At 37.9% G+C, this 9,327-nt stretch overlaps 1 long non-coding RNA gene across 1 annotated transcript; it reads left to right on the top strand.

Annotated features, from left to right (window-relative positions):
• Nucleotides 1–2,479: 2,479 nt before the first annotated feature.
• Nucleotides 2,480–8,533, top strand: LOC120874812. The gene is made up of 2 exons (XR_005723726.1): nt 2,480–2,713; nt 8,072–8,533. It is a non-coding gene; the product is annotated as an uncharacterized LOC120874812 (long non-coding RNA).
• The last annotated feature ends 794 nt before the right edge of the window (nt 8,534–9,327 follow it).

The raw sequence follows: 9,327 nt of genomic DNA, 5'->3' as shown, positions 1-9,327 counted from the left end.
TGATTTTCTTATTCCTCAAATCCAGTTTAGATTTCTTTCTTACACTGTTGGCACCACCATCCATTCATACTCTCTCATAAAACAAAATCTGAAGTATTTTTCCTTATTATTTCCATCTTTTCCATTACGAAGGCCAGTCAAATCTACTTCAAAGATATGTTTACAGTTAGCCCTCTCTTCTCTTTCTCCTTATCAAGTTACCATCCTCTCTTTTAGATTACAGTTGACTTTTGAATAGTGCAGAGGTTAGAGTCTCCAACTCTCTACCCAGTAGAAAACCTGAGTGGAATTTTACAGTTGGCCCTTTGTATCCGCATGCCACACCTGCACATTCAGCCAACCGCAGCTTTTGTAATACTGTGCATGCGTGCATGTGTGCTCATTCATGTCTGACGCTTCATGACCCCGTGGACTGTGGCCCACCGGGCTCCTCTGGCCATGGGATTTTCCAGTTAAGAATAGTGGAGTGGGCTGCCCAAGGATTGAACTCCTGTCTCTTGTGTCTCCTGCATTGGCAGGAAGATTCTTTACCATGGTGCCACCTGGTAAGCCCTTTGTAGTACTTTCTATTTATTTATTTAAAAAAAAAATTCCACATAAAAGTGAACCTGTAGAGTTCACACCCACTGTTGTTCAAGGGTCAGCTGTACCACAACGACTGAAGCCCAGGCACCCCAGAGTCTGGGGTTCACAGCAAAAGGAGCCACTGCAATGGGGACCCCGAACACTGCAGTGAAGAGTGGCCCCCACTCACCGCAACTAGAGGAGAGCCTGCATGCAGCAAGGAAGATGGGGCGCAGCCATGAATATAAATACAATTATAGAAAAGCTTATAAGAAATACTCACTCACGGTTTTTATTGCATTTAGACTACTTCTCCAGCACCTTTTATTGTCCATTAGACCGTGAGATATCGGGAATATGCCCACCATTTAGTCTCACTCCATGCCACTAACTCCCTCATGCACTTACAGTCTTAGATAAAAGTTCTTTTTGTGGCAAAATTATTTTTCCACCCTACGACATTTGCACTTGCTGTACTCTCTTCTTGCAGACATCTTGTCCTACTCTTGCTATCCTATTATTTCATATCCCTCATGTCACAGTGCAAACGTCACTTCTCGAGAGAGACTCTCTCCGCTACTCACAGCCACACTCTTAATTTTCTATTATAGAGTCTATTTCTTTCCTTCTTATGCTTCTCCCAAGCTCTAAACATTAGTGGCTATTGCACGTCTTCCTAAATGCAATATAAGCTCCATGAAGAGAGGAATTAAATTACTATATTTTAAAACTCAGAATTTACCACAATCTCTCTGGGTCAGTATAGTCTGAATCATGAAATCCCTAAGGGCTATTTATGCCACCATTCATTTTTTATATCTTCTTACACAGGTCACTGCAATATTGTGTAATATTTGTAGTATCTAATTGCTTTACTATTAAAGTTTTATAATGTGTATTCTATACCAGCATTAACAAGTTTCTCTTATTTGAATCAGTTACTCAGATAAAATAATTCTTTTCCTGTATTTAAGAAATGCCTTTTAAAATATATATCACTCATCTCTCGTTCCCTGTACGACTAAATTATATTACATTCCTTCTCTACAACATATATATCTAATTTTATCTACTTTAAGATCAGTATATCCTCCAGTTATTCTGTCATGTATGCTTTATTTTTCTGGTTTCTTTGCATTTTCAATACCTTGCAAGGTCTGAAAGGGTCATATTTAGAGTCTAGATGATAATTCATGAAAATGTAAGATAAAGCAATAGGATTTCTTTTAAACTACCAAAGGTAGAAGGGACAGAATACAAATGTTTCCATTTGTGAAAGTGAAGTCACTCAGTCATGTCTGACTCTTTGCAACCCCATGGACTGTAGCCCACCAGGATCTTCCATCCATCGGATTTTCCAGGCAAGAAGCCTGGAGTGGGTTGCCATTTCCTTCTCCAGGGGATCTTCCTGACCCAGGGATTGAACCCAGGTCTCCCACATTGTAGGCAGACGCTTTACTGTCTGAGCTAACTTGGAAGTTACTGTTTGTACTGTGGAATAAATTCAACTAGAAGTGTAGAAAGTAATAATGCTCAGTGTATAGACAACATCTGTAAATATGTCAGAAAGAAGAGCCTAGTAAAATTTTCACTGCACTGTACAACTATAGTCATATGAGACTCTGGCCATTCCTTTTGTGAGATATAAGACTTTTTATTACTTATTTTTAGAGTACATAGAATTTAATTTTTGCTAAATGGTAATATTATTAGTAAAAGTTAAATAATAAAATGCTTTTAAATTAGAATAATGTGATTTACCAGACTTTAAAAACTTTTAATGATGAACTAGAGTATAAATTACTTTTTAGAAGTGGTATATGTATCAATTTATAGTTTTTGATTTAAAATTTAATGTGAAAGCTATTACGATAATGTATAGCGCTATTATTAACATTTGTATGCTCTATGTTTCTCAGGTGGAAATCAAATTGTTGTCAGGGGCTATGCAGGAGACATGTGGAAACAAGTCCAGCGGCACAATCCCATGGAAGAATCAGTAACCAGAATTTTCAACAAGGTACCAAGAGCTCTTGCAGTGATGTGGTCAGGCACAGGAATTAAAGGAACAGACAGGCATTGTGCGATGGGGGACAGTATCCAACTTCACTGATGATAAAGTGGCTTTTGCATGGTAGATTTTGTCCAGGTAATTTTTTAAAGCACTGTTCTACTCCTTCCAAAAGCAGTTGCATATTTGTTAGGAGGTAAATCACCTGTCTGTGGTCATTATACCCGGATCCTTATAGTTCATAGAACTGGGCTTCAGGTGTTTCAGAGCTTATAAATAACTCAGTACTAAAAGCCTTCATCTGATGATTGTAAGGGATCTCAAAGATAATATAATCTTTTAAAATTACTAGACTTTATCTTTTAGAGCTATTTTAGATCTATAGAAAAGCTGAGCAGAAATTATTCAGAGCTCTCATATTGCTCCTCTCTTCCTGCACAGTTTCACCTCTTATCATCTTTCATTGTTTTTAATGTTTCCTTAATTCTTGTGCCAGACCACCTGAAGGATTTTAATATGATCTCTATAAATAAAATTTATCCCAAGCATCTCTGCTGCTGCTAAGTTGCTTCAGTCCTGTCCAACTCTGTGTAACCCCATAGACGGCAGCCCACCAGGCTCCCCTGTCCCTGGGATTCTCCAGGCAAGAACACTGGAGTGGGTTGCCATTTCCTTCTCCAGAGCATGAAAGTGAAAAGCGAAAGTGAAGTCACTGAGTCGTGTCCAACTCTCAGCGACCACATGGACTGCAGCCCACCAGGCTCCTCCGTCCATGGGATTTTCCAGGCAAGAGTACTGGAGTGGGGTGCCATAAGCATCTCTAGAACTACACATTTGGAGTATAGTTGCATTTGTGATCAAATTCTGGTTCTGTTGCCTGCTAGCTGTGGTATCTTGAACAAGCCCCTTATGGTTTTTGAGTCTCGAATCCATTGTCTATAACATAGGAGTAACAATATCTGCCTTGTAGGTTGATGTGGGAATTAAACCATGTTGTAACACAATATCTATGTTAAGAAAGAGTGGGTGCTGTTATTTTTATTACAAATAAATGTCCCTCTCTCTCTCTTTTTGTTTTACAGGCAACATTATGGAATTTCAGGAATATTGAAGGCAAAAATTTTTAGGAAAAGTACAATAGTGTAGTACAAAAGAAAAATCAGAGGCTTTGAAATGAAACTATTTGAAACTGGGTGACTTTGGGAAAATAGTTTAAATGGCCTGGTCCTCTATTTTTTTCAACTTAAAAATGGAAATAGTGTTAATTATATTTTCTCTTGAGAATTAAATGAGATGATACATGTAAAGTATCTTCCAAAGTGTATTTAACATAACTGGCCAAAATACATGACTATGCCTCTATAAGGAAGATGCATGTGTAGTCTTTTCAGATTGTCTGAAATAATAAAATATAAATATGATAAGTGTGGGGCTTCCCAGGGAGCGCCAGTGTTAAAGAACCCACCTGCCAATGCAGGAGACATGGTTCAACTTAGGTTCAGTCTCAGAGTTTGGAAGATCCTCTGGAGGAGGAAGTGGCAACCCACTCCAGTATTCTTGCCTGGAGAATCCCATGTACAGAATAGCCAGGTGGGGTACCATCCATGGTTTGCAGAGTTGGACACGACTGAAGCGACTTTGCATGCACACATGCACAAGACCTACTATAAGTTATAATAAGATTTTTGACTGTGCAGAGGGTCAGTGTGCCAGCATTGCTCAAGGATCAACTGTAATTTAACATTTTTAATGGCAATATTTGATAATTTATGTAGGGTTTTACAAACAGCACTAAGTGATGCGGTGGTGTAAAATCTAAGTTCTGAAAGATGTAGAGGCAAATAAAGACATTGAATTTTAAGTAGGTTAGAATTTTGTTTGAAATCTTACAACTATTAGTGACCAGAGCTTGGACTAGAACCCAGGTTTTCCAGCAACTGCTTTTCTCAGGAAACCATGCTGAAAAGCAGTAGGTGATGTTTTATGTTATTAAGTGCAGAAATACATTTACAGAAAAATGCTTCCAACAATATCTACAGGCATAAATATTAAGATTTAAGTAAGCATTAATTTTTCAAAAGGAATGTTTTTCAACTGCTGAAAATATTTGAAGAGTAATTACTCATAGTTGCTTGGGAATGGATCTGTCTTTGCAGAACTTGTAAGAGGGTGATAGGGAAATTTCTACATGAATAGGTTTACTGGTTTGGGCCCTCAGCTTGTAATACTGGAGTGGGTAGCCGCTCCCTTCTCCAGGGGATCTTCCTGACCTAGGAATCAAACTTGCCTCTCCCACACTGCAAGCAGATTCCTTACTGTCTGAGCCATCAGGGAAACCAAAAAATTCCATTCTTTTTCTGTCTGGAAGCTACACATTAAAAGATAAAGCTCTGAATGATTCTAGTAAAATAATCTTTTTCTATTTTCCAATCAGTTCAACTGTTTGATAGTATTTAAAAAAAAATAGGGACTTCCTTCATGGTCCAGTGGTTAAGACTCTGCTCTTCCACTCAGGGGACACAGTCTGATACATGGTCAAGGAACTAAGACCATGTGCTCATGGCTTAAATAAATACAAATTGAAAATACATTAAAATACCTATTTAATGAGTTTCAGTGTTTATGCAGTGCTGAACATTTTTTGCAACATCTCACAAAAATGTAAAATTCATGTGTTTATATATTTAAAGTATGTACCTTGTGATTTTTAAAATAAAATCTAATATTTGTTTAGATGTATAGAAATAGATAAATGCATGAGGAAAGGAAATGAGCCATAAACTCATTGACAAGTCATGAAAAATGACTGTTTCACAGCAGTGCATATTACCCAGACTACTTTTTTTAAAAAAAGCATTTCTTAAAGAATAATGACATGTAAATATAAAGAACAGTAAAAAAGAAAGCAAAGTATTGAATGCTCTGTAAATGAAACTTTCATAATCTTTAATGACAAACATCAGAATATTTGCTGAGACTAGATCATGGTCATTTCTTTAAATGCCTAGTGGAGTATCTTTCTAAGTAGGAAATAAGTACTTTGCAGTGTGTCACTGAATTTATTATTATGCTGGTTTATTTTCTTTCTAGCATTTATACTTGGTATTTGAATTTCAGTTTACATTTAGTAGTATACTCAAAACACTTTCAGTTTTGTGCTCAATACAAGTTTTCTGGGTATAGCATTTGCTAATGAAGGCAGGGAAACATTGCATATCAATACAGTGTGACTTTGTCAGGGTCAGTCAGAATCACTCTTCAAATGCTGCTGCTCATACTGCACTGAATGTCACATTTACGTGGCTCAGGCAGACTGATGTCTCTGATCACTCGACAGCATTGCTTATTCACACAAGCCTGCGCCTTCCATTCACAAAAGATCACATCTTCCATTCACAAAAGATCACATTCTTCCATTCACAAAAGATCACATTCTCCAATGCCTTCGTCTCAGTCTTGACCCACTTGGTTAACTTTCAACGAGGATCTTTTGATAATCCTGATTTCCTTATTTTTTGTTTAGAGCTTTTCCAATTTTCCAATGTCCAACCTAAGCTAGATCATAAATGCATTTTGTTGTTGTTGTTCTTACTCCCAATCTTCAGAGCATTAATGGTTTCAGCCACAAAATTGGCCTGATTAATATTGAGTCTAGTTTTATCTCCCTTGCTAAGTATGTATGGGTCAATTCTAGAGAAATAAAAGAGAAACTAGTATAATGTATTGAGATCCTGTCAAGAGACTGGCCTGGAGTTGATATTTAACACATATTTTTAACCAGTTCTATCTGCTTCCCCAGTGGGTCAGTGGTAAAGAATCGGCCTGCAATGCAGGAGCCACAGGGGACATGGGTTCCGTCCCTGGGTTGGGAGGATCCCCTGGAGGAGGTGATGGCAAACCACTCCAGGTTTCTTGCTTGAAAATTTCCGTGGACAGAGGACCCTGGTGGGCTACAGTCCATAGGGCTGCGAAGAGTCAAGCACGTGTGAAGCGACTTGGCACAGATGCGCACACGATAACTATGACAGTCACCTCCTTCTCTCCTTTACCATTGCCTCTACACAGCTTAAGGAGCCCAGTTGTTCTTGGATTATTGGTTTATTACACAAAACCTGCAACAAATTGCCTTATTTCCAGGATAGCTATTTAGATTACCTTTAGATGTTGCCCTCAGATAAATCTCTATTATATAGTTATCACATTATGCTTCTGTTTCAAAATTTGTCGTGGCTTGCCATTGTCTTACAGTACATTCCAAAGAAACAGAGCATGTTTAAGTGAAAGCACAAGCACTAGGATATGGGAAGAACAATAGTAAAGCTTTATTTGTATTATTATAGTAATAAATAATTTATATTTTATAAATAAGTAAATCAATATAAAAGCGGGGGGTGAGATTTTTCTAATACGGTTTCACGGTTATTAATAATTGGAAACTGTCATGCCATAGAATGATATCCAGGCACTCGTTTCCTCTGGAACCTTTACCCCAACCATCACTTTCATGCTGTATTCAGTCTTTATTAGAGTCAAACGCAAGTTTCCTTTAGCCACAGAAATTCCCTACTTTCCTAAGTGTTTATTCTTTCTACCCGGATTGCCTCCTTTCATCCCTTTAGGCTTCAGCCTTGACCATTTTTCAAATTCTAGCTCAGACGATCCTTTGTCAATTTTTTAGCAGTTAGAACAGAGAACCACTCCGATTGGTGTGATTAATAAAAGAAATAAAGGCTCACGTCAGTGAAATATTAAGGTAAGAGAAGGCTCCAAGAGTAGTTTGTCAGGCCCCAAAGCCATTTCTTCATGTGGTTTTCCTCCTGAGGTTGGTTTTCTTTGTGGTGACACAGGATGCCGCAGCTGAAAGCCTCACAGGTGCATTCCATACCACACAGAGCAGGCCAGGAAGAGACACCTCAGCCCCCACCAGCGGTGCCCAATTCAGTAAAAGCCCTTGGCTTCACACTGAAGTAGCTTAGGTCATCTTCTCACCAAAGAAATGCTGATTAGATTAGGTTAGCCAGGCCCTACATTTTTTACTTTCATTTGAAAATATTTGTATATTTATCTGGCCACACTGGGTCTTAAGTTGCAGCACGGGGGATCTAGCTCCCTGACCAGGGTTCGAACCCAGGCCTCCTGCATGGGGGGTGCAGAGTCTTAGCCACCGAGCCACCAGGGAAGTCCCAGCCCTGTCTCTGTGTTAAGCTAGCCGGGTTCCCCTCACCCACTTCTCCCCCTCCCCCTTACCATTCCCTCTCCACCCCCCTCTCCAACTTGCCCAGAGTTTGTAGGTTATCAATTTTATGGCTGCTTCTTCATGGAAATAAAACATTATGTTATGAGTAGGTAAAACAATATCCACCAGAAGTCTTAAGTCATCTACCAGCTAAAAGTGGGTTTTTCATCTCTTTAATTACTGTGATATTTTATTTATGCACTTTCTTTTGTTCTTATTTTTTCCTCATATCATTGCAATTTTTCTTTCATATCTTTCAGGTTTTAAGCTGCTTGAGGAGCAAGTACCTATATCTAATTCATCTTTTTATTCAACTTCCCACTGTCTAGCATCTAGCAAAGTGTTTTGTTACTATAGTCTATGTAGAGCTAATGAAGAAATACATTAATGAATAAATAAATGCATGATTGAATGATTGTATAAAATTATTTCCTTGAAATATAGGTTCTCTTTTATTAGAAGAATTCAAGCAAAGTTTGGCATAACATATTTAGATATGTTTGGCATAACATATTCAGATATTCAAGAAAGGACTCATTCATTTTTAGAGAAAAGCTGGATACAATGATCTTTAAGACAACTTCCACTTCAACAATTCATTTACTTCTTAAAGATTTGATCTTTTGAGAGGAGGAAGTATCTTTTAAAGAGATTCTTCTTAACTGAATATCTTTTGTAATTCACAGCTAGTTTGTTCAAACAAACAAACAAAAAAAAAAACACCCCTACTTGTGCAGGAAAAAAAAAAAAAAAAAGGAAAGTATGAAGTGGTTGGGAGGGTTGGAGGGTTGTTGTTCAGTCACTAAGCCATGCCCACCGCTTTGAGACCCCCTAGACTGCAGCACACCAGGTTCCCCTGTCATCCACTGTCTCCTGGAATTTGCTCAAATTCATGTCCATTGAGTCAGTGATGCCCTCCAACTAGCTCATCCTCTGCCAACCCCTTCTCCCCTTCTCCTTGTTTTTGTATTTAAATATTCTTACTCATTATTACTTGTGTTTAAATGTATAATGCTCACTTAAAACTATTATTAGATAAGTTAGTTAATTTTCTCTTGAAAAGGCAATTTCCTCTCATTAGAACTTTAATTTAATGACTAAAATGTACATAGTTTTTAAGCTTCCAGATTCACTTTGGTTAAAGTGAACATAAAAACTATACTTAATGATCACAAAATGTGGAAGCTATAGTTAATGAAAACTGTTTTTAAATATCTCCACTTAGACACCTTGCCTCAAAATACTTCACTTGAGGATGATGCATTAAATCCAAACTAATCTCAAGAACTCATATTTATAGTGGCTTATTTGAACACTCCATGTTGGTGCCTCACAGTCAGAAACTGAACCTATGATCAGCCCCATCAAACCAGTTTCTCTTCTAAAGTTATCTGTCTTACTAAGTAACTTTTCTCATTCATTGAGTTCTTTTCGGAAACCTGGGAGTCATCCTTGACGTTCCCTTTCCTTAGCTCCCTTATAGCCAATTCAAATCTTGTCAAGTCTTTTCCCAAAT

This window comes from Oryx dammah, unplaced genomic scaffold (assembly GCF_014754425.2).
Source record: "Oryx dammah isolate SB20612 unplaced genomic scaffold, SCBI_Odam_1.1 HiC_scaffold_15, whole genome shotgun sequence".
Classification (NCBI taxonomy): Eukaryota; Metazoa; Chordata; class Mammalia; order Artiodactyla; family Bovidae; genus Oryx; species Oryx dammah.
This window is presented reverse-complemented; position numbering and strand designations above follow the sequence as displayed.